Raw genomic sequence first — 25,971 nt, 5'->3', positions numbered from 1 at the left:
TCAGCTTTATTCACTTCTGTTTAGTCAATAGTGATTAGGATCCCAACAAATTTGTTATCAAAAGAAACAGAAAGAATTACTCTATCTGAAAAAAGACAAATTTGATCTCCATCCTTAAATAAAGTGTAATTTAAAAGTGTAAATATTTTACTATCAACAGACAAAATGAACGGTATGAGGGTCAAACGGGGCATTCCCTTCCAAATAATCCTTTCTTCTGATAAAATTTCATTGATGGAAGTACTTATTCTTTTCTTTGCGAAATAACTTTTAAACCTATGTAATTAAAAAAAAAGCTTCCGGATACCGAACTGACAATGTAGGTAGAGCGTCCGTCTCACAACCGGGAGGCCCGGCCAAGAGGTCGGGAGTTCAAACCTCCGTCAGCCGCATCAGACCAAAAGTCGATAAAAGATGGGAGTCGGTGCTATATACGCTTGTTTGGTGTTCAATGGTTTTAGAGAAAGAGCACCATCGATCTGGCGCTGCACAGGGGCTGATGATCCAATGATCATTAGGCAATATAATTTGTCAAGTATTTTCTTTTCAGATTTCAATTTCGAACAATAAAATGTGCAATTTAATTTGTTTAATGTCGATAGGGGGGGGGGGTTGTAGTGTTTATTGGGCAAACTTAGCAAGGAGGACCTGATTTTGCTATCCGCGAGGGCATCAAAGAGAGATGCCAAATGTCATCTTTATGCATGAAATGTTTGTTGAATATAACAATGATATTTTTTTATTATCAATGATAATAATAATAATAGGCATGTATATAGCGCCACCTATATCTAGAAATAATCAATTCCGAGGTGCATGTCATTATTAATATTTTTTTACCCCGGCTTTAGCTCAGTATTCAAGGAATTAATCCTGCCGGGTAACCATTCACGGATGCACGTCACCTGTGTTGAGTAGAGCACAATGTGGGTAAATTTCTTGCTGAAGGAAAACACCATGGCTGGGATCCACATCCCTCTTATTGAAATACAAGAGTCGTAATATAACTACTAGACCAAGGCACCCCCAATATAACTCACCCGTTTTCAGAGGCGTATAATGAGCCAAACTTTCAGGCAAAATTTATAAAAAGTTGGGAGCGAACGAAAAATTTCAAAATTTTAATACAAAAATAAAATTTTGTGATAATTTTTTTACACAATAGGCCTATTCAGAAAATAATATCATCAGTGGCGTAACTACGGGGGGGCATGGGGGGGCACGTGCCCCCCCAATCGGCTGACCAAAAAAAAAAGGGGAAAAGGAGAAAAAGAGGGAGAAAGGAAGAGTAACGTAGTGGGAAAGAAATTATTATTCAATCTAATGGTATATTACATTATAATCATGTTATGCTATATTACATAGGAAACATTATCATAAATCTATGAAACATAATTTGCTCAGGTCCTATGTAGTCATTGTTCCTGGTGCTCGCATTGTCTGTTTAGAGAGATATATAAACCTGTTGTACGAAAAACTCCCGTTTCAAGTCAACATACACCAAATATATTATTGTTTTATGTAGTGACATATGGTTCTTTTTTAATGATTACTTAAAATGATTGCCCCATGTTAAGGTCTTAATATAAAACATTTCCTGTCCGCGATTACGTTCGTATCAGTGGATTGGTGAGATAAGTCTGCTCTCCGTGAATTCCTAAAGTCATTCCTTAAAATGTCCCTTTTTCTGATCTGAATATCAAAAATTTTCAGCTCGCGCTTCGCGCTCGCATCATTTGATTGCTGAGATGCGCATTTTTATTTATGATTACAATGACTACAAGTGCTTCCTTGAAAATGTCTATATTAGGTCAGTATACCTGACAGCTGAGCGCGCTTCGCGCGCTCGATCACTAAGTGACTCAAAATTTTTGCTGGTGCCCCCCCAATGCTGTGACCCACGGTACGCCACTGAATATCATATTTCAGCCCTAACTTTCTCTTTCGTTTCCCCCCTTTTTTGGGAGAGGAGGGCGATCGCCCCAAGCCCCACCAATCCGAACGCCCACTCTGAGTACGTTTTTGTTTCTTCTGTTCTGTGTGCGCGTGACACTTGCCCGGGATATTAGGGTCGATGTGATATACTGACCCTAATTTTGGTCATTGCAGGCAAGATAAAATCACTTTGGAAAGAGAAATGCAATAAGAAAGATCATATCAAAAGAAAAAAAGGTCAATGATTTATAAAACCGCAAAACTTTCTTTTCAGGTAAGACTTTTTTTCCAAATAATTATTTGGGCAAGTGAAATAGCTTTTTGGGCAAGTATATTAATTCCAACTTTTTGAAATTTACTTGTCCGACTGGGCAAGTACTCCTTAAAAGTTATGTAGCACCCTGCCCTTATGGGCCAAAAAGTGACCCACAACGAACAACAACAACGGCCGAAAAAGAAAATGAATGAAAAACAAAGAAACTTTTCATGATATAAAAAACACATAGGCCCCTAAATAGGAATCAAATTCAGGGATGAAAATATGCCGATTAAAAATGTGCTACTTCACGGAGAATATATTTCATATTGAAAAAAGGGGGCATTATTTTCCCTCTGGCTTTTTCCCTGCCACCCCTGTACGCGTGGACAAAGCAGTGAATCGAACCGCGTACCGTATTTCCAAACATGTAGGGGTATACCCCTACATTTTTGGAAATGAGGTTGCGCAGCAGCCGGTATTTCAGCCTGTACTACGTCAAATACTTGTCGAAGTCCGAGTCTAGTCTTTCGAGGCAACGAAAGGTGAGTTTGTTCTTAAAATTTCACCTTTTACAATTTATGTTATAATTTCAAAATATTTGAATGTGGTGTTTTTTATGATGCGTGTAATATTCTATGTTAACTTCTTTTTAATACCGTGTAAAAGCGTTCAGAAATGCGAATGAGTACTAACGGATAATTGACGAGTGAAAATGGAACGGGGCTGGGCCGCGACGGGGCGCGGCCGGGGCCCGGCTACGGGATAGCTGTGAGTACGAGTTAGCTGAGAGACTCGATTAAGATATTCAATATTACTTAGCAGTGCCAGTGGCCCGTGCACACGCCGAATAGGGGCAAGAGTTCCATATGCAACAGTGTTGAAATTACTTTTTATTTTTAGGGAGCCATTTAGAAAGATAAAGGAGAGCCATTTTTCATTTTACGAGAGCTATTTTCAGTTTTTGAGAGCCATTTAAAAAAAAAAGATTCAGTGCATGGTTTCGCATAGACCAAAAGCTTCGGTCTCTGTTATGTTGGTTGTTCAGCTGAACTCCGTTGGCTTCACTCACCAAATACAGAGACCGAAGTTCTTGCGCGATCTGTACAGGGGACTCAATGGCCATATGTTTATGTACTTAAGATCGGATAAAACGGGAAAGTGAATTTGCGCTACGGCCGAGGTAAGTCACTGTTTTTGTTTCTTTTAACTTTATTTTTCTCTGTTTTTTGGCAATTAATGCCAAGAGGGAACATCAATTTGCAATTTGGTAACGTTAATTTTCAAAATTTTTATTCATTAAAGACAAAAATTGAAGAGCCCCGACGGAGGGATTTTGCATTGCAAGTCCCCTAATGGTGGCAGCACGATAGCGAGCCGTCTGTGTACGAGGAGAAATGAAAAAAAATGTTAAAAAACTCCTCGAAACAGTCGGCTGCCAGCTGTCTAGGTTTCGCATCGCAGTTTTTCCTGCAGTGCTTGTTTACAAATTTAGTTAATGTTAAACATTATTTATTTAATTGCTATTTAGTTTTTCTTCATTGTTAATTGTTGAATTATTATTTATTTTATTTTTGTCCATTTACATGTAGATCTAATGTTTGTTTGTATCTCATTACGGTACTTAGTATTATATACAATGAACGTCCTAACTTCTTTTTAATAAAATACAATTTTGTCCATCAAATTGAAAAGGATGAAGTTTATCAAATTTGAACAGAATTTGTATTCATAGGAATCCTTTTCATAAATACTTATTGACTAAAACTCACTTGAAATTATTTTATGAAATATTGAATGCATCACAACCTGACAGCTAATGTCACTATGTCAACAATTTCTCAATCTATGCTATGCTATGCCTACGCTAGCGCAGCTCAGCCACTGAACATAGCACAGCTCTCAGTCATTCATCACCACAACACACAGCTAAGAAAACTCACAGTCAATCATCACTGCTACAGAGGCGGGTATGAAACTGCATTAGCACCAATACATGTATACACTCGAGCACTGACTGTTACTCACCAAAATTCCCCACAGAAAATCCTAATTTCAGTCTGAAAATTGCGGGATCTGCGCCAAATTTCCAGAGCACCAAGTGGCTTAGTTCAGATTTGAGAAGTGGAGTCTCCAAAAATTACTATGAAGTAAAAAAAAATATGATTTTCTTCAGAGTTCGCAATCTTATTATCTTGCGAATTTAGGATTGTATCTTATAAGATTAATTCAATAGTCAATAGAAAAGGAAATATTTTGCTATATAAGTTAGGGCATGACCTGGTGCTGCGCAGTGTTTTGAAAAAAAGTACAAGGGATATCGAGAGTTAGAAACTCGATACACATTTTTCTGAAGCGCTGTGCCTGTGGTTCTAAAAAAATCCACTCGGTTAGAAGTCAGAATGCGACGATGCATGAAAGTAAAAATTGTAGCTGCGCTGGTCTGGCTGTCTGACTACTAAAATGCAGTCATAATTGGGAGACAGGACGGGCGCGGACGGGAGTGATTTTCATGTTGGGAGTCGCTCGGTACCTGGCAGTTTTAGGTAGTTGTGAGAGCGATTCCAAAGCACACGAGGGTGGAATCGCTCGTCGCCCCCGTGTATTTTCAACCCTGATACCTGCAGCATGAATAAGGTTCAGAATAATACATAGATCTATTCTATTCTAGCCCTAAATAATATGGGGGTGGAATAGGTCTACATAGCTCTACTGAATTATGGCTGTATTCCATCAAATTTTGAGCTAACCCAGTTGCAGGGAGCTCCGGCCGTGAAGCAGGGCGGAGCCCAGGACTTGTCCGTGTAATACTAGGTGGACATATGGTCTCCAAAATGGGGTTGAATGGGGTATCGATAGCACTCAAAATAAAATGGGAAATGCACATTGCACTTAGACCTACCTCAATTATATGGATGAAGTCATGAAGGTCTATCGTGAGACACAGAATCCTGACATCGAGGCACATACTGGACCCTCAAAAAAGGAAAAGTTAGACGTCTGTGGTATTCGTTCTTGGTATCGATCGGCCACTTTGTCTTCAATTTTGACAGAATGAGAAGGAACGAGTCTCACCTTTTCCTTTTTTGAGGGTCCAGTTTGTGCATGCCTCGATGTCAGGATTCTGTGTCTCACGATAGACCTTCATCCAAATAATCAAGGTAAGTGCATAATTTATATTTTCCCCTTTTATTTTGAGTGCTATTGCGACCCCATTCCACCCCATTTTGGAGAGCATAGTCCACCTAGTATTACATGAATTTATTTTCAGTGGCATTACTTGTTTAAATAGATGGGGTTTATAGAGTTGTGTCTTAGGAAAAATATATTTAGTCCAGACTTAAATAACAATGAAAATAGAATCCCTCAATCTTCTCATTTTATATCATTCATACCATTGGTTTTGTTATGTTTTTTTAAAAAAAGAAATGTGAATATTTGTTTAAACAATATGTATAATTTTTATATATATTGAAAACATTGAGTGGGGTCCACACTAAATAAAGGGCCATTTAATCTCGATAAGACATGTGCCAGGTCTTAAGCAAGTGTAAATGCCCTCAAGTATTTTTCAATGTTTTTTTATCTAATAGATTGCACATTTATACTTTTTTATTTGAAAATCCTGATTACACAAAATAAATTTAGTTAGTTTTGCATTTTCTTTTTGGTTTAATTGGTATGTTTAATGTTTATATTTAACTATTTCTTTCAGTTGGTATAAAATGTTAAAAGTCTTAACTTTTATCAGGATTCTTTTCAATCTTATGATCTGTCAGTCCTGTCATCACTAACAACACTGCTTAAGAACTAATTCTACAGGTCACGGTCACCTCCCGCCATTCATTAAAAAAAAAAACACTCCTCATTTCTAAAACCTTGAACTGACTTCAGCTTATTCGGTCACCACACTGATGAAAGATGAGCTGCTTTATATGTTTGTTTACTACAGAATCAAGACATCATTCTACTTGCAGATTTACAAATCATTTAAGATTATTTGTCCATTAATTTCTGAAGTCTTTTTGATGACAACTGAAAAGAAATAAATGAGGAGATAGCAATATATTGATTTATGATTGTCTTGTCATCCATATTCAATGGTGATGTAATTTAATCAATCATTTTGACCAAGAGTGTACTGAGTCCAATCTAAGTACATTTACATGTATGTATTCATCAATAATACATGTGAATAACCATCTTTGCTGAAGCTAAGTATACATTTCATTTTGCAAACTGGATCTAATAATTACAGTGTACTCTCATTTTCTTGTGGTCTGTTGAATCATATCTCAGTGTCAACAACATATTTTCATGCACTCAAGCATGTACAAGTACACTGTACATGTGTATGGTGAGAACAGGATATTCTCCATTATGAGCTTGAATATTTCTTGACAATTATCTTTTAACTGCAGGTATTTAAGCAAATACCATGCTTCGTTTGCATTCCGATATTTATTATGACACTACACAAAGTGCGGCATTCCAATGTTACCTACCCAACTATAGACCTTTGTTCTGAATATTTTCTTTTGAGTGTGAGCATAAAAAACAGGTTTTTACCAATTTTTCTTGAAAATCTGGTACACATTTAATGTCTATGAAATCAAATGTGATGACAAACATGTATGGTGTGTGTCAAAGTATTCTTTATAGTTAATTTGCCTTAGAAGCAGACATTCTATAGTATGTCAGTAAATATCCTCATTGAAAAATACATGTATTATGACATGATAAAATGAATTACAATGTATTGTGAACTGTCAGAAGAAATTGTGCACGATACGAGTTTCTACAGGAACAATCACAATTTCAAACAAATCACATTCTCCTGAGGACGACAAGAACACACTCGACGAAACATCGAGTTTAGGTTGTCCTTTTCAGGACCAACACTTGCCCAAGAAAGATACATGGTGTACCGTGAAACCTACTACACTTTAAATCACAAACAAGTTGTAGACTTTACTTTTGAAGTATCAAACTGTAGTCAAGTTAGAATCCTTTAGTGTATCTATTTTCATTAAATTCATGTTTTATGAAGGGATGATATGATACTGACATTGCTCCATAGATATCTCAGTAAATATGACTAGAATTACATGTACATAGGGCTTACTGAATTAACTCTGAAGGGGTGAGGAATCTATAAGGCAAGGCTCCACATTAACTTTTTTTGGTGGTGGCCCATTCGGGCCACCAAAACCTTCAAATAATTTTTTTTGGGTGGCCCATTAGTAAAGTTTGGTGGCCCGAAATATATAAAGAAAAACATTAATTTAAAATGAATAAAACAAATTGAAATATTCTGAAGTCAGTAACACGTACCACTATTCTTTGTACATCTTGTATGTAAATCGTGCTTGCTGTTATTTTACTTTGCTTATTTTGTGGTAATATATAAATTGTTCTATCATTGTAAATATGAAATGATTGAAAGAGAATAAAAGAATTGTATTGTTTCCAGGTTGTGGACTTTTAATCTCCGTATCGACACACACTCATAATGGTAAAGTAAATAAATAGTGCATATAGCAAACTCAGATAGATTTACAAAACAATTATTTTTCCTTTCTTCCTTTTTGATCATAAAACCTAGATTATGCAGGCCCCAAATCCAGTTTATTTTCTCTTTTCCAGCATATTATAGCAGGAGAAAATCACAGAAAAATATGCTGCAGAATTAGAACAATGTGTAAAAGGGGGAAATAAACAAAAAAAAACTGAAAAAAGAAATCAAAAATTGTAAAAAAAATGAATAAGTGAAATAAAACAAAAGAAAAAATGAAGAAAGAAAAAACAAAGAACAGGAAAAAAATGAATGAGACAAAATTATCAAAAAATGGGGAAAATTATGATTATTATTCAGTAGAAACATGTTCTTTAATCAGGCATATTCAATGGGAGGGGGTATAAATGGTTTAATCACTGTAAAAAAAAATGAAAGAAAAAAAATGAGAAAACGGCAAAAATTATCTGGAAAAAACAGTGAGAAAATTCCTTCCCTATATTTGACAAAATGATGGAAAAATTCACATTTCATATCAATGAAATGCCTTCCCAAAGTATTTACTTCCTTAAGAGTGGTTTAAGAAGTCATTTGTAAACAAGAAAGAAAGAAGCTGCCTATTTATTTTTGGCTAGAAGAGACACAGCTTCGAAATAAACCAAATATCAACATACATACAAATGCACATACGGGACTGTGATGTACTCACCTATGTGTTTTATGTTAGTATTAATGCATTTGGAAATCGGTCTTTTTGAGTCAAAAGAGAGGTCATAATTCCTCCTTTTAATGCTTGCAGATAATCAGGTTTCAGTAATACGGACTGTAGAAGGGCATTTCATTGGTGTAAAATGTGACTTTGACGTAGATTTTCAGAGTTCTGGGGAAGATTTCTTAGCAGTAACATTTCGTATCGCAGCTCCCTGAGTTTGAATTGAATAGTCTGCTCGCGCACAGCTAGCTAGCTAGCTGCAGTGGTTTCATGCACGCAAAGCTCAGCCAGACAGCTGGCGTGGCCGTCTGAATAATAGTTACTGTATGCTAGCGGTAGGCCTACATACTGTCATGACTATGCAATCTTTGTGTGTGTGTATTTGTGTGTAGATTAACAAAAAAGGCGCATGACGAATTGGCTTGCAATTTGAACTGTAGAAAGTTGATAAATACATGCAAAATCGGGAGAAAAATTGCGCTACTTTGAAAATTATTGGTTGCCCGATTCGGGCCACCAAAACTTAACATTTTTTCAATAATGGTTGCCCGAGATGAATTTTTGGTGGCCCTGGGCCACCGGGCCACCGCTAATGTCGAGCGTTGTATAAGGAGAGGAAAGCAGAGAGAAAAGGTTTTAAAACATGCATTGTAAATTGTCTTTGTGATTTCCACAGTTCCTTTTAACGTTTTGACAATTCAATATCGGTTGATTTACTTCAACAAATCCTTTTCAAATACCTGTTTTTACTTCTTTTCTTTCCATTCTTAAAAGTCAAAGCAAATTGTCCGCTGCATTGATTTTTGCACATCAAGGTCACATCATTTGCCTGTGTGACTCATGCTGTTCATCCACCAGCACCAGTGATTTCAGTGCTTTGCAGGAATGCTGTATTGATGTTTCTTTGGTCAGGTTGTCTCAAACAATTGTAGCCCTAAGATCCACCTGAAAAAAAGTGCCAAAGTTGACATTGCCACACAGAGCGTACAAAAGATCGATAGTTGTGATAAAAAATGCTGTTGTTATATCATTTTGTTTGGAAATGTATGAAGGATTGGCAAATGAGTGTCCCACTTAATACTTGAATTTCATTTGAAAGGATCCCCATAGACTATCAATCTTCAACTTGTGCAAGTACACCATCTTCAGTAAAGGAAGTGCTTGTAGCCCATGGACATTGATACTATGTTTACCAAAACTTGTCATGGTTACATGCTATGAATAGGAGAGGAGAGTTCACTTCCGAAATTCCAGGTATATACATGTACAGTACTGGCCATTACCTGACACTTTGGACAGGAGATTTTTTGTATAAATTTGATATTGTTTACATCAACAGACATTTTCCACAGAAAGTAATTAGATATTTCCTTCACAATCTTTATGCGGTTGATGTTCTTCCTATTGAAAGCCTATACACTGTATAAATCCAGTTCAATTGTGGTTTTAATGTTTCATTCCGAGTTCAACTGTCACTTCTATGTTACATACCGGCAGGTCTACTACATGTAGGCCTATGTCTTAGGTCGGCCGGTGGAAAACAGACACATGGCTATTTTGCATTGCCGTCAAAATGAGAGTTACATGTACATGCACATATAGGCTATATTTAATTCTGTATATAGTGTAAATACATTTGTGTTACAGTGTTTATATCTATATAATTTTATAGAATTTTGCTGATTATTTTACTCTATTTGTGTTTTGATAGGGGGTCTACATTTTACAAGCTCTGCTTTTTAGTAGGCCCCTCCACTTTTTTCATTTGATTGCTACGTTTCAATCCTGCATATGTTATGCATTTTTTTCATTGTAGACATGACTACGAAATGTACTTTGATGATTGTGGAATATGAACATACCAATGAACAAATATTATGAGTTTCATGTCTAGGCCTACATGTACATGTAAATAAATTCATTATCAAGTATTCTGTTCATTGTTTAACCTAATTTATGTACATGTACTGGTAGGAGGTTCATATCTCTGCATTCTGGATTTTGTCACTCACTGTCCGAGGATCCTCAAGACAGAAGCATGTCTCCCAGGGTCCTGAGATCCTGCTGCTAGATCTGTGTCCTGTTACATCATGGATGGACCTTGTCATTGATGACATGCAAGTCAGTCAAGACTGCCTAGGATTTGTGTGGCATTAGTCAGCTCAAGGATGTAGGCCCCTTGACTTATTCTTAATCAGGCAGCTGACAAGTCATGATATGGTCATGATATGCAAAGTCCAAATGTGAAACTCATGCCAACAAATGACCGGGAGCGTTGTATGGGTATTTTTTTTCCTGATGACGATGTGACGAGGTGCTCTATTAACTTTGAATTAAATGGTTGTTGCACTGGACTGTATTATGTATTTCTATGGAAAATGTTCAGTGTTCATATACCTTTTTCAAGTATATTGATTTCACAATATGAAGAGTTTGGTTCCGAAAGGTTCTACTTGTACAATGTCCATAGATGTATTTTTGGTACTTGTCAGAAAAAATATTGAAACTCAGTTCCCCTCATATTTTTAACAGACATGTATAGAAATGTGAGGTCATTATACATGTGTCTGTAGGGATGCTTGCATTGTAGGCCTACTACATATTCCACTTATTGCTTTCAAATTAATGTTAATAGGCCTATTATTTAAATACATGTATGCACAGACTCAATTTGACACTTTAACAAATCATGTCTGGGGCTGGTAGAAGCCCCAGTACATGTAAACTGCAGTCTCACTACTTCAGACTCGGCATTATGTACTATGCAAAAACAAAGATCTGTGCCTACATCCTAATTTCTTCCATGAATTAATATGTGTTACCATTTTATTATACCAATACCTCAGTTTTTGTCTCACCTGCATAGCAGAGTGAGACAATAGGCGCCGCTTTTCCGACGGCGGCGGCGTCAACATCAAATCTTAACCTAAGGTTAAGTTTTTGAAATGACATCATAACTTATATAGTATATGGACCTAGTTCATGAAACTTGGCCATAAGGTTAATCAAGTATTACTGAACATCCTATTAGAGTTTCATGTCACATGACCAAGGTCAAAGGTCATTTAGGATCAATGAACTTAGACCATGTTGGAGGAATCAACCTCAAAATCTTAACCTGAGGTTAAGTTTTTTAAATGTCATTATAGCTTAGAAAATATATGGACCTAGTTCATGAAACTTGGACATAAGGTTAATCAAGTATCACTGAACATCCTGCATGAGTTTTATGTCACATGATTAAGGTCAAAGGTCATTTAGAATTTTAGGGTCAATGAACTTTGGCCGAATTGGGGGTATCTGTTGAATTCCCATCATAACTTTGAAAGTTTATTGATCTAATTCATGAAACTTAGACATAATAATTATCAAGCATCCCTGAACATTTTTGCAAGTTTCAGGTCTCATGATTAAGGTCAAAGGTCATTCAGGGTCAATGAACTGTGGCCAAATTGGGGGTATCTGTTGAATTACCATCATAACTTTGAAAGTTTATTGGTCTAGTTTGTTAAACTTGGACATTAGAGTAATCAAGTATCACTGAACATCCTGTGCGCATTTCAGGTCACATGACCAAGGTCAAAGGTCAATAAACTTTGGCCGAATTAGGTGTATCTGTTGAATTACCATCATAACTTTGAAAGTTTATGGATCTGATTCATGAAACTTGGACATAAGAGTAATCATGTATCACTGAATATCCTGTGCGAGTTTCAGGTCACATGATCAAGGTCAAACGTCATGTAAGATCAATGAACTTTGGCCATGTTGGGGTTTTTTGTTGAATAACCATCATATCTCTGTAAGTTTATTGGTCTAGTTCATAAAAAGTGGACATAACCATGTATCACCGAGGAGAAGCTCCTTGGTATCACTGAACATCTTGTGCGAGTTAGAGTAGTTTTCAAAGTCAGCACTGCTGCTATATTGAATTGCGTGATGCAGGTGAGACGGCCAGAGGCATTCCACTTGTCATTAAAAGTGAATGTACAGTGTAGTAGGCCTTACCTTTTGGAACAGAGCTTGCCATACAAGTTTCCTGCAATAATTCTAAGTCAAATGTAAAAGTATTTTTAAGATTATTTCTTTACATCAGAAATTGAATTTTTTCCACTTCTTTTTCTACCTCTCCCCCTGCAGATTGACCTGTATATTCCAGTGTATTTTTAACTCCGACTACAGATCAGGTAGGTTTAAGTTTTGTTTCTCAATTGTGAATGTATAGGCCTACTGCATGTAGGTTTAGATTGATGTAATAAGCCCGGGGGGCCACTTACATTGACGAGTGGATACCATGCGCGACCAAAAAAAACACGTAAAAAGGATGTCTTTTTCACGAAAGGGCACGTTACGCACGTAACGTGATAAGGGTGTCAAAAACACAAAAATAATGAAAAAAGGGTATCTATTTCGCTAAAAAAATTATGTGTTTAGGGTCGAATTTGCAGGGATGATAAAACAAAATTAAAATGTTTTATAAAGAATGTCCTTTTTGCCCCAACACTTCGTGTTTAGAGTCCGATTTGCGCGAGGTGTAGAAGCTGGGGTAGTACTAAACCAAATAAGGTAAAGCCGACGACCGAAGGACCCGTAACAATAAAACATTCTTGTACTTGTTTAGGGGTTCATTTCAGGGAATATTTGCCAAGAGTATCGTTTAGTTTCCAATACTTGTTAAGGGTAGGGTTTCACTCGCCAATACTTGTTAAGGGGTGCATTTTCAGAATATGGAAATTACGTGTTTAGGGTAATTTTCGAGACCCCATGGTCGCGCATGGTATCCACTCGTGAATGGAAGTGGCCCCCCCCGGGGTAATAAGTCATTTTGTACGAGGAAAGGGGGGGGGTGTTGATAAAAAGAGAAAATTATTTACATCAAAGTCCACCATAGGCAATGTCTTTGGAGAAAATGGGAGTTGGGAGGAAGCTACATGGATGCCATTACCGGATTTACACATGGTAGTTCATTTGGTTGGAAAACTGAGAGGAATAGGTGCCATTGGGGTAGACTGCTTGACTGTGCAAGGTTTCTGTATTCTTGCTGGGGTGAACTAAAAATAACTCCTTTATTGTTAGTGAATAAACAATGCTTAACAGTCAACCCTATTCATGTAACAAACCATGGGCATTGCAGAATTACTTACTAAAAATAGCATCGACTTGTAGCATTTAAGTGGTGACAGCGAAGATGACCATTTATGTTATTAATTTAAAAAAATCTGGTTGAAATCAGATGTACACACACGTATACATGTATATACAGTAATTAAATAATTGATAGGAATTTGATTTATTCTGAAACTGTGCAGAAAAAATAGAAGTGCTAATTAAAACAAGAAGTGAAGAGGCTGTACATACAGTGAAATATTGGCAATATTTGTGTCTGAAGATAGAAAAGTAATAAGTGACAAATTTTTCAAAGATTTTATACATTTTTCATAAGTTTATTCTGTCAGGTCATAATTAATCTTTTTCAAACTTGTATTTTGGGTTTGTGTAAAAAAACATATGAACATGTATAGAAATACTCTAATAATCGTATCTTACTTTTCTCCATTTTCCATTATATGGCTCATTAATGCTTGTAAGATCAATATTAATACTAATCTTGCTAATTTGGTATGAAAACAACTTTCTGTGTAAAAGTAAAATTTGACATTTCCACACTCAAACTATGTGACATGTGAAAATTGTCAGCTTGCCCTAATAACAAACAGTAAGAAAAGGGGAACCTAGCAAACTGTTATGAAGTGAAAAAAACTTATTTTTTTGGTGTGCTCATTGGAGCTGTTGACAAGGGGTATAGAGTGTAATATGTCAGATGTGACCAAAGTAGTGATTTAAAATACAAAGAGGAATCAGAATTCTTTTTTGTGTTTGCAGAACAGCAATAGAGGACTTACTTATACCAGGGGCATACTTAAACACAGTGTTTACTTTGTGACTTGCTTATGGGGTGTAAGAATATTTTCAGGGGTTTAAATTGATCCATTGGTCTGCATTTTGTGACTAGTTTACTCTTTCAGATCAGTGCTTAACAATAGCATGGATAAAATGCATGTTCCATCAGTACATGAGCAAAAAATATAGGCCTACATATGTATCACATACCAGGGTGTATTAGCAACAATGCATGGGCATTTCATTGTATGCTGAAACGAGCCTGCTGAATTGAGTGTATTATAAGCATGTCAATTCAAGAAATAGTTTTCAACCATTTGCTAATACATCCCTGACATGTATTGATGAGGTTTTTTCTTTTGCATTCAAAAACATTCATTGACAGCATGAATGATGAAGCCCTAGCCAAGTTAACATAAGATCCTTGTGTCACTTTTGGATTTATGTTTGCACTATTCCCTTTTCCTAATATTTATTTTACTGATATAATAAATGTACATATTTGTACATGGATGTTTTTATTTGTTCAGTCTGGGTATGAAAAATAAATACATGTACATTTTGATCATTCAGGCCATGAAATAAAAATAGAAAGCTGACAAGCAATCTGAACATACAATCTGCAAAGTTCAGTCAGTGGGTACACACATTACAACATTTTTTTTGTATACTTCAATACTTAAATGTTTGTATAAATTTGATAAATAGAGCCTCAATAAAACATATACAAGAAAAATGTGATAAAGTGCTCTTTTTTAGTTCATCTACATTCTGTTCATTCATACATTTGAAAGCTTTTAACTATAATTGGTCTGCATTGCTTTTGTAGATAGAAGTGGAGAATGTCACATGATGACTATTAAGTATGTGTATGTACATGACACAATTCAATTGTTTATGAATGTTTACAATTATCTAGCATTCTCTATTGTTTATTAATTGACATACATCCATTCATTGCCAAATGCCATGAGTGTTTTAGGGTATGTTACCTCTTCATAATTGTACATGGTCTAATGAGTAGCTAATGATTCATGTCACTCTGTGACAGCATTGCACTCCTGTGCCAACCCTGAAATTTGTAACGTGTCAGATTAAATTATCCTAAATAGGTCATGATACTATTCTACAAAATGCTCCTACATCCTTCCCAACTCCCAAGTCAATGCTTATTTTTACTTTAAACAGCTGCTACATTTTAGGCTATTCTAAAACTCACAGCATTTTTACTAGACTTGTTTAAAATACATCAGCCAAAGTTTTCACATTATTTCTGTTGTACTGTAGTGAAACGTTAGCAGTTATTTTCAACATTTTGAGTAGAGCACTCATCCAGGTCATGAAAAAATACCAAATATTTCTACCTCCATCTTTATAGACCATGAATCTTTAATTTGATTTTCCACAAGAAAATTGGCCCAATATAGAGAATAAAAAGGAGTGCTTTCTTGGTTTTCTTGAAGGTCAGATTGAATTAAATCGGATTAAAAGCATTCATGTTTTTTTTGTCAAGAAAAGCTTGTCACTTATCGGTACTGGTAATTTTCTTTGGGTGGGGGTCATTGTGGTAATCACAATCATTTGGCAAATGTCAAATGTTCAAAATTGATGAGAAGTCATTTAAATTCTAAAGGTAAAGTAGATAAAAGGTACATCTATGAACATTTTGGCCCTTCAAGAAAGCTTCAAGCTATAATGCAGATCAATGTTGGTAATCTAAAAAGGGAATTAGAAACTATTCATGCTTGCTTATTTTTGCTGGCCTACATTTGAAATTATATGAGTGTCAGAATTTTTATTCAAGAAAAGAAACTTTTCAAGGCTCTTACATCTACACCATATAAAAAAAACCCCCCAAAAATGAATTGCTTGTTATTATACAATTAATTATCTTTCCCATTCGCAGTCATAGTATGTAATCATCAATCTTGAATTAAAAAATAGGCTTCTGAAGAAAACTATGAGCCTTTAAAAAGTTGTAGACAAGTTTCAAGTTACAAGGACAAGAAAACAATGGACAATCAGTTGTATTGTGATTTCATTCTAAAAGTTTCAACCTTAAAAGTGGTAATTTTTCCAATTTTGATATATCACATGCAGCGCTTAGCAACATTGTATAAACATTGCAACACTATATAAATGTACATATCTTGAAAGATTAGGGTCCCTTGGGGTCAAGTTGTGCACTCCTTTATTACGATCAATGAAGTATAAATTCTATTTCAGCAAAGTATGTTATAAGATAAGTAGTACTCACGAGTCACAACATATTCCTTTTTAGTATTTTAGCAGACTGAAAGAAAGTACTTTGAGTGGTCAAAGTGACATTTGTTTACACACTTGGTTAAAACTGCAACAGTATCACATATATATGTAGGCCCCACACATCAAATATCAGTCTGCCTTTGTTTATGTATTTTACCTTCAATGCCACCATGTCATTCCATTGAAACCTGACACTTCAACAAGTACTTTCTCTCTTTCTCTGTTGTTTAAAGTAGAAATATATTGAAAATCGTAAAACTGGAGAATCATATATCACAATAAAGGAGAAAATAAGGAGAACACGATGGTGTACATCATTTATCATGGAGACGGATGAAACTCAGTTAATTGATAGTTTAAAGTTCTCTCTCTGAATGCTTCAAACACGCAGAATTACGTCCGCGAAATTGGGGATTTTTTTATGACGTCACTGTCTGTACGAGAGGCGTGATTGGCTCTCCCACGTGAAGCTCCACTTGCATGCAAAACCTGTTGCAAGGGTACATTTTCTCCACATTGTCACTGAATACTTCGATCCCGAAATGATCGAAAGAAAACCCAGAATTTTATCTAGATTTGGATTTTCAAATTGATGATTTTGAGATGAAGAGAATGATGATGAAGTGAAACAACACAGTGCCGTAGTTGGAGGTAAATTGGGGGAATTACGCCGATGATGATGATGATGAAAATTCAACTTGCAACACAATCACAAGTAAAGTCATGTACATACCGATTCGCTACCAATTCATGCTGCTGGAAGTGCTAGCTACACCGCGCGGGCCAAATTGAATTCATGCTGAACATGAATAACCACATCCAGACAGTCTATCATAGGAAGGAAAATGATATAACTGTACTTACAAACAAGTGAATAATCCGAACCTGAAGGCAAATCAACTCAACGAATAGTACCAGACGATATGGCATATGCACTGACGATAAACTTCATGTGGCTGGATATTGTCACTCGTTCTGTTAGATGTAACTTTTATCTCATTAATTTGACAAAATTACGAAACTCGGGGAATTATTATTCTATATAAAAATATAGTAACATCTCTTATCATTTTTTGAATTACGATAAAACCTGTTTTGAAGGAAAACGTTGAGGTAAATTAAAATTAGATGTAAAAGATCATCCCATCATGCGTAGCATTATGTGATCGTAAACAAACCATCACAACAACACATGCCGTATTGTTTGCTCGCCTTGGCTGAGACTGAGAGAATAGATCTATGCACAGCTCTCAATCAGCAAGGAAGGAATACGTGCATGTTTGCGATGGTTTGTTTGCAATGACATACAAGCTACGCATGTTGGGGGGGGATTTAAAAGTAATTTTAGTTTATCTCAACGTTTTCCTTCAAAAGAGGTTTTATCGTAATACAAAAAATAATAAGAGATGTTACTATATTTTTATATATATAAATAATTCCCCGAGTTTCGTAATTTTGTCAAATTAATGAGTTACAAATTACATCTAACAGAACGAGTGACAATCTATCCCAGCCACATGAAGTTTATCGTCGGTGCATATCGTCTGCTGCTATTCGTTGAGTTGATTTGCTTTCAGGTTAATTCGGATTATTCACTTGTTTGTAAGTACAGTTATATCATTATTTTCCTTCTTATGATAGACTCTCTCTGGATGTGGTTATTCATTTTCATGGATTTAATTTGGCCCGCGCGGTGTATGTATAGCTACCACTTGTAGCAGCAGCTGCATGAGTTGGTAGCGAATCGGCATGTACATGACTTGTGATCGTCAGGCAAGTTGAATTTTCATCATAATCATCGGCATTGTTCCCCCATTATTTACCTCCAACTACCTCACTGTGTTGTTCACTTCATCATCATTCTCTTCATCTTTAAAATCATCAATTTGAAAATCCAAATCTAGATAAAATTCTGGGTTTTCTGTCATTTCGTGATAGAAGTATTCAGTGACAGTGTGGAGAAAACGTACCCACGCAACAGGTTTTGCATGCAAGTGGAGCTTCACGTGGGAGAGCCAATCACGCCTCTCGTACAGACAGTGACGTCATCAAATTCCAGTCAATTCAGAGACTGATGCGAGGCATATTTCGGAGGGGCATTTTAGCGTTTTTTAATCGGCGATTTTCACCTTTTTGTATTATTTTCGGTATTTTTGAATGACCCACTGATGATCCCCACATCATTACCTTTCCATTGATATATAATAAGACCACATTCATAATCAATATATTTCTCCTTTAACAATGGGCTGAGGTGGTCTCGTTCTCTAAAACAGAATTTATCGTGAACTAACACTTAAAAACTCTTTTCATACTCACCTCATTAAAAAGATGATGGATTTTGCCAGTATAAGATAAAATTACTTGCAATTTCCCCCTCTAAATATAGTATAGTTAATACATTTAATTTTGAAAATTACAGGATCATTTGCAGGGATTCTTGAATGTCACTTATTTTTGCAGTGTGAAGAGAATCACAAGAACTATACTTCCATTACAACCATGTTGCCATCAATAATCTGGACCGATGATAACAAGTCTCCTCTTTTTCTGATTTTGATCTTCTCTCTATAGGTTATTGTTGCTGGTTGTGAATGTAGAAAATCATGCTTTGGTATTTTTAGGCCTGAATAAGATCTTGCTACATACTTCTGTAATCGGGAGGATGTTAATATGCCCAAGTTCTTTATGACATCACCAAATTGGATAGGAAAAAATCTGAATTTTTTAATAAGATCAGCACCTCATAAAACATGTTAAATACATTTACAATCAATCTCAACATTAATATCAATAAAGGTAAAGGATCTATGGCAACCCTTGAAGTAGAGTCACAGTTGATAATAAGATTAATTTGTCTATTTCATTACATGTAGATGTACAGGGTCTAATAGTGTAAAAGATACAGTGTATGGCAAACCATACAAAACGGCCCAAATTTGGTAATTTCTTGTGCCAAGAACTGTAAAAAAAAGTCATAACATTCTTCTATATTGTGTTCTGATGGTAGGCACAAAAGCCAGTTCCTCTGCACCGTTTAGGCATCTGGAGCACATCAAATGGTGAAGATATTGCTGATGATTTATGATTTGTCACCCCAGTCTCAAATGAAATCAGACTGGTCCTAAGGATTACCCTTCCTTTTGAACTCCAGCCAAAAAACTAACCTTCAGCTTGGAACCCAGTTCTTCAAAAAATTCCCCAATAAACCTTGGGAGGGGGGACTGCTGTAGAGGAAGCTATTTAAAGTAAGTCAGAGATCTTATATTAAGATTTTGTGTCATAGTTGATGGCTCTACTCCAGGCACAATGAATTTGTATGTAAATCAGGGAAAAGATACATGGGGTTTTGCAGTAATCTTCCCCCCCTGAAATTGCGCAAATGAGCCCTGAAAACTGATATAGGAGCCCTAGACAATCTCCATTCACTGCAATGTTAAAGGCAAACTGTTAATTCAAATTGCAGATTCAGGTTGTAACAGTAAGATGTGAAAAGTATACCGTGTTTACACATTGACTCTGCTCGCGTGTTGAATCCGCGAGCCGGGTTGAACACTCGGAGAAGGGATCAGAGATCGCGTTTATACGTACATATATTATACGTACATATAAAAAGGCAAATTATGACGTCGCAAATTAAACGCGGGAAATTCACTGCCGGAATCGAATCTTGTCCGTGCGAAAAACAACAATGCCAAAAGTGAAAGCGTGCGCAGTGACCTGGTCAAGAGAGTTCGACACGGCTTTCTGTTTACACACGAAAAAATTGCCGAGTCTGACTCTGCTCGCGGGTTGAAACCTACGATTTTGGCGGATCAAAAAAGCCGTGTTCGACACGGCTCGAGGATCACACTGATCGCGTTTACACAGCATAAAATTGCCGTGTTGAGCACGGCTCGCGTGTCGAACCCCCGAGCTGTGTCACTGTGTAAACACGGTAGTAGTGTAGTCCCCGAAAAATTGGAAAAATGATTTTTGCCTGTATTACATATTTGTATGTTTGTATGCCTTTAATATGTTGAATTACTCTCATTCGTTGGTTTTGCTTTAAATGTCAATGACATATTTTGTATTATAAAGACTTTATCTTAATTTGTTATTTTGACATTATAGGCCCTACATAAAATTGATAAATTTTGACTGCATATGAGAAGAGGAAAAAAGCCTAGCCGCTATGAACATATATGCCAACCCAGTTTGGCCATATTGATATTATGCGAAGCAGTGAAATCATTCTTATGAACAAAAACATATTTCATCAAGTTCATTCTTTGTTACAATGCATTCGAGGTTGCCTCTTTTGTCAGTCTCGATGAAGCTCCTCAAGTCATTCACCCTGACACATATCTTTTTGATAGCTGTGACCCAATTCTTGGAGGTCAGGTTTTCTGTCAAAGTTGAAAATAATCAGAAAGATTTATGATGATGAGACAATGACTGAGTACCTTCTGCCAAAGGGTTTTCCATTGTTTTACTCACATATTCCTCTTTTATGGATAGTGGGAAGAAAATAGAAAAATGGGGTTGTACACCACATACAAAGTAGATATACACTGCACATATATGTATTCATCTGTTATTGTGCAAACAAATTAATGACAGTGAGAACAATATATTAGTAGATCAATTTGGTTGTGGTTAGAATGCCTTAAAAGGCAGGTATAAATCTTTGTGGAAACTCACTCAGGTAAACACACGTTTTAAATTGCACGATTTGCCACAAAGCAGGAGGTTCCATACAGACTTGTTTTTCAGCAGAAGGAAACGGAGCTGTCGGATGGCAGACTGTTTATAGCCGATTGGTTTCTCATTTCTTTTTATCAAGCTGACTACTTTATAACAGGAGATCTCTATGCATTTATGATATCCATTGTACAAAAGTATGTAAGTATATTGTACATGTAACTCTACATTTACAGACTTGTTTGTAGATTGCACAGTATAATAATGTAGGCTATGTATCTATACTATTTAGAATAGAAAGTTTAATTTGAGGGCCAGGTAAATTTTTTTCATGTTCAGCATTTACTCAGAATGTCCTCTACACATCTAGTGTTTGCAAATTTACTTTTTTAAATGTAAATGTTCATTATATTGCAGAGTTGCGATCTTAGTGTTAAAGCTTTAATACCTATTGATTGTAATTTGATCAGGGTTTGTCTGCCATTCATTCCACTGATCCCTTTTTTCTTCTTCTTTTTGTCAGTCTCAGTTATGTGAATAAAAAACCTGGAGATTTTATTTCTTACTCTCAATTTTGTGTATAGTTGTATACTACTTTTGATTCCTCGGTGTTTGGACATGAATATTGAATGACCAGTTCATTGTCCAGTCTACCATTGACTTTTATCCTTTCCTATAAAACTGGCGAGACACATAAGTGGGAGACAGACGAAAGCCCATTTGGTTGAAGTACTTCCTTTGAAAACACAGATATGAAAAACATACAGGTAGAGATATTCAAGTAGATAGCTGGAATATATTTGCAATTTTGTGTGCATCCAATTGTTGCTTGTTTTTATGATGATGTATAGCAGCGTCTCATACCCACCCAATTAAAAAAGTGGTAGTTTGCAGATTTAGCAGCAAAGTTTTTGTAATATCCACCAAAGAAACTTTTCTCCAAGGTCACTCACAGGGACATTTGCAGTGTGTAAGCAAAATAAAAACATTTTTGTGAGGCAAGAAGAATGTGCATCATATGCTGTTGGAATGAATGTTTTATTGCAGGTTCATAACTACAAAAACATCTTGTGCAATGTCATTCAGGCAGTTGTGAATGCAGAAAATAATTCTTTGGTATTTTCAGGCCTAAACAAGTTTCAATTTTATAGGTAATTTTGCAATTGTGTAGGTGTGAACTGACTTAATATTCTGGCAGAATTTTATTCCAAACAATGGACAGTTCTACTACTTTTATTTGATGATAGAGCCAGTAGGTTTTTACAATTATTTACAAAGTATACTACAAACTGTTAATTGGAAAATTTATAATTATTGTGAAAGAAATGTATAAATGAGAAAATGAAAGAATCAAAGAATATGTGTCACATCACCCTCATGTACATTCATACATGTACATGATGAATATCCCTGGCTTCCGTACACTATTTTAGTAGCCTCCACAAAAACAAAATTGCCTAGCAATTACAAACATTGAGGTCAAAATATGTTTGTACAGCATTAATAAGTGTTTGCATAATATCAGATCTAAAGGGAAATGTGTGGTAGGCTAATGAAAGCTCCCCCAATATTATTGTATTTAAGCCTACATTGTATCATCTTAGAACATTTGTTGTTACAAAATGTATGATGAATAGTTTTAATTTTAGATATTTATATTTTGATGTCAGAGTTTGACGCAATGGATTTAAAGTACCCATGTTATCCATGAGAGTGAATGTACTTTTCCCAATATCTGGTAATGTGACCATGATGGGCCATAAATAATTGTTATGGTCCATGCATTTGGAATAAACTCCCCAATGAAATTAAGTACTCAACAACAATTACGTCATTTAAATCTATATTAAAAAGAATATAAGTATAAATGAATATGCAAAACAATTTGTATTCTTTCTCCTTGCCGAAATCTCATACATACCGCCCCACCCTCCTTGTACATGTATGTTTGCTGGTTTGTTGATTCCGTATGTGCATTTTTTTGTTCATTGTTATCATCATACATTTAAATTAATTTGATGTACTGGGAACTACTACTCACAAGTTTTTATAAGCTTTCTGGAGTTTTGATTTTCTCTGATATTATTTATCATTCCTGTATGTACATATATATATTTCTTTTGTGCTGAGAAAATAAATTTATTGAAATGAACTGAACTGGTAAGCTAGCCTCTAACTTGTGTTACATTACATGAGGTATCTTTAATTCCAAACTTCCCTTAAATCGAGGGGAGTGAAAGTACTCCACCCAGTAGCTGCTGGGACAGGAAAGAATGTCAGAATCTAAAATTTCCCCGGGATCAACTCGAAATATGTCAATTATGATTCCATAAATAGCCAACGGGCATGGAAGGGTGGAAATATGAGGAAAATGATGATGGGAGAACCTAAGGATTAGTTTTGAAATCTAGACAGCTGTAGGTCTGTTGGGGGTTTTAAAATGAAAAGTAAAGGCTTACTTGTGTAGGGTAGGCCTCTGATATATGTTTGTTTGGTTTCCTTGACAGTAATTAAAATAGAAATATAGGTACATCATGTACACACAATGTATAGAACATTGTCATTGAAAGTTAAAACTGGTAGTAAAATGCAAGTGTTTGTAAATTCCTATACATGTATGTGCATAATGCCAATTTAGGTATTTTTTTTCATTATGGAGTGGTTTAGAGTCCTGGGGGTAGGGGGGGGGCACTCTATGATACTTTATGCAGGGTGCTACATAAGCACTTGCCCGATTGCCCGGGGCAAGTAAAGTTAGAGTCAGGTACAGTGTAAGTATTTTGAAGTAAACTTGCCCAAATTGGGCAAGTGAAATTCTCACAGTAGAATGACCAAAAATTCGGGTCGATATGATATTGATCCAAAGTTGGGTCATGGCAGGCAAGATAAAATCACTTTGGAAAAAGAAATGCAATAACAAGGTAGATCAGTTCATGTCAAAAGAGAGAAAAGGTCAACGGTTTATAATACTGCAAAACTTTTTATTGAAGAGTTAAAACTATTTTTCAAGGATTTTTTCGGGCAAGTATATTTCAAATATTTAAAATTAACTTGCTGGACTGGGCAAGTGCTTTTAAAAAGTTATGTAGCACCCTGCTTTATGGTGACTTTACACTGTATTCCAGGGTGAAGTAGAAAATCGGAAGGGGGGGGGGCCTGGAAGTAAACCTCGATCTTAAAATGGGGATCTCTAGAATACTCTGGGAAAGTAAGATTGATGAATGTGCAATGCTCTGGAATGTAGTACATTGGGCAAGAGTAAAGTGCAGTATACATTAGCACACGCTTTAGACATGTACATTATGCATATCGTACCAGCGCGGCAAGTCATATGCTGACCATAGAGATTTATCATATTGATGTGAGTGAAAGTGCAACTAATTGTGAATAATGCCCTGGGTTTTTTTCTGACTGGGGTTAAATAAAATTTTTGTAGTCTGTTAACGTGAGGCCCTACTCATATTAACTGGTATTTGGGGCATTTCAGTGCCAATAGCTAACTTTTTTTGTTTCTAGCCCTTCTCTCTTTTCTTCCTCCCAGCACATATACATGTACATGTATGTAAAAAAATAAAAAAATTACATCTTTTATAGTTGCCCCAGTGAGGTATACATGTATGTCACCTCTGTTGGAAAAAAAGAACAGAGTTCTCTGTGCTTTGGCAACTTGGTGCAGGTGTGCTAACTTGCATTGCAAACTCTGATATTGATGGGTCAGTAATGGGTCACAATTTTTCCTGAGTGATATGAAAATAATCAGGTTTGACACTAGGGAGTCCCATGGATGACTAACGCTATATAGACTTTGCTCAAGACTGAGAGAGAATTTATTAAGTTTTGGTGTATTTTTCATAGTTAGGGAAAGTATGTTTCCTAATAGGATATGCTGCTCTCAACATTGTGTTTGTTTCTTGAGTTGGTCTACCAGCTCCATTTTTTTTCCACCTATAGCATTCCAAACACTCTATACTATTTAGCCAATGAGCCAAAGTCATTGAATAGGGTTGAGAGTGAAAAAACAGTTGTATACTATTTCAAGAAAAGGTCACAATTTTTCTTTTCATTACTATTTATTTAATTCAAGAGAACTGTATGTGATTTTCTGGGAATGAGCTTTTTGGGAAGTGATGCAACTAACCTACCTTGGGGCAACCAGAAGTCCAGAATGTTGACTTCTCAATACCTAATTGTTCGTATGAACATGTTTGGTTGTCTTTGATTGCCAGCATTGTTATCTTGACAATTAGAGCTAATACTGGTGGGTTTAACAGACAGGCAGATTTCAGCCCATTGCGATACCCAACTTGCCTCTATTGGCTGCATTATGATCGTAGACCTCCATGGCCTGACACATAACCGCTTGCAAGTGAATTTTCCTCAAAACACATTGTCAATGACTTGAAAAGCAGCCATGGTTTTAATTCCTTCCAACTGTGAGCTGCAGAGTAATTCCTCTTATTGCTAGGTTCCTTTACTCGTGCCATAGGGAGGTCTAGCTCCAGCTCTGTAAATGGATTAGGTGAACAGCACTTAGCTGTTAAGCCACTTGCATTGCACTTGCACTTCAACCTTGGAGATACTATGCTTTAGTACATACTGGTTTAGTTTGCCATTGTAGTGAGTATTCTGATCATGTATTCTGATAAATATAAATTGTTTTAATGTGTGGGTTTTGAGTTTTATAATATCAGCTATTTGGCATTG

At 36.0% G+C, this 25,971-nt stretch overlaps 1 protein-coding gene across 3 annotated transcripts in view; it reads left to right on the top strand.

The window, feature by feature from the left end:
• The first annotated feature begins 2,682 nt into the window (after positions 1-2,682).
• LOC121408958 (cytospin-A-like) overlaps positions 2,683-25,971 on the top strand; it is a 42,860-nt gene continuing 19,571 nt past the window's right edge. Inside the window, exons 1-3 of one of the 3 annotated variants that reach the window (XM_041600701.1) lie at positions 2,689-2,736; positions 12,559-12,605; positions 19,595-19,832. The gene's annotated coding sequence lies outside the window, so the exon portion shown is untranslated. Of the gene's footprint in view, positions 2,737-12,558; positions 12,606-19,594; positions 19,833-25,621; positions 25,885-25,971 lie in introns of those variants that run through there. The other 2 variants (XM_041600699.1, XM_041600700.1) reach the window with 2 other exon arrangements.

This window comes from Lytechinus variegatus, chromosome 2 (genome assembly GCF_018143015.1).
Source record: "Lytechinus variegatus isolate NC3 chromosome 2, Lvar_3.0, whole genome shotgun sequence".
NCBI lineage: Eukaryota > Metazoa > Echinodermata > Echinoidea > Temnopleuroida > Toxopneustidae > Lytechinus > Lytechinus variegatus.
Note: the sequence above shows the minus strand (reverse complement) of the source record. Positions and strands in the feature narration are given on the sequence as shown.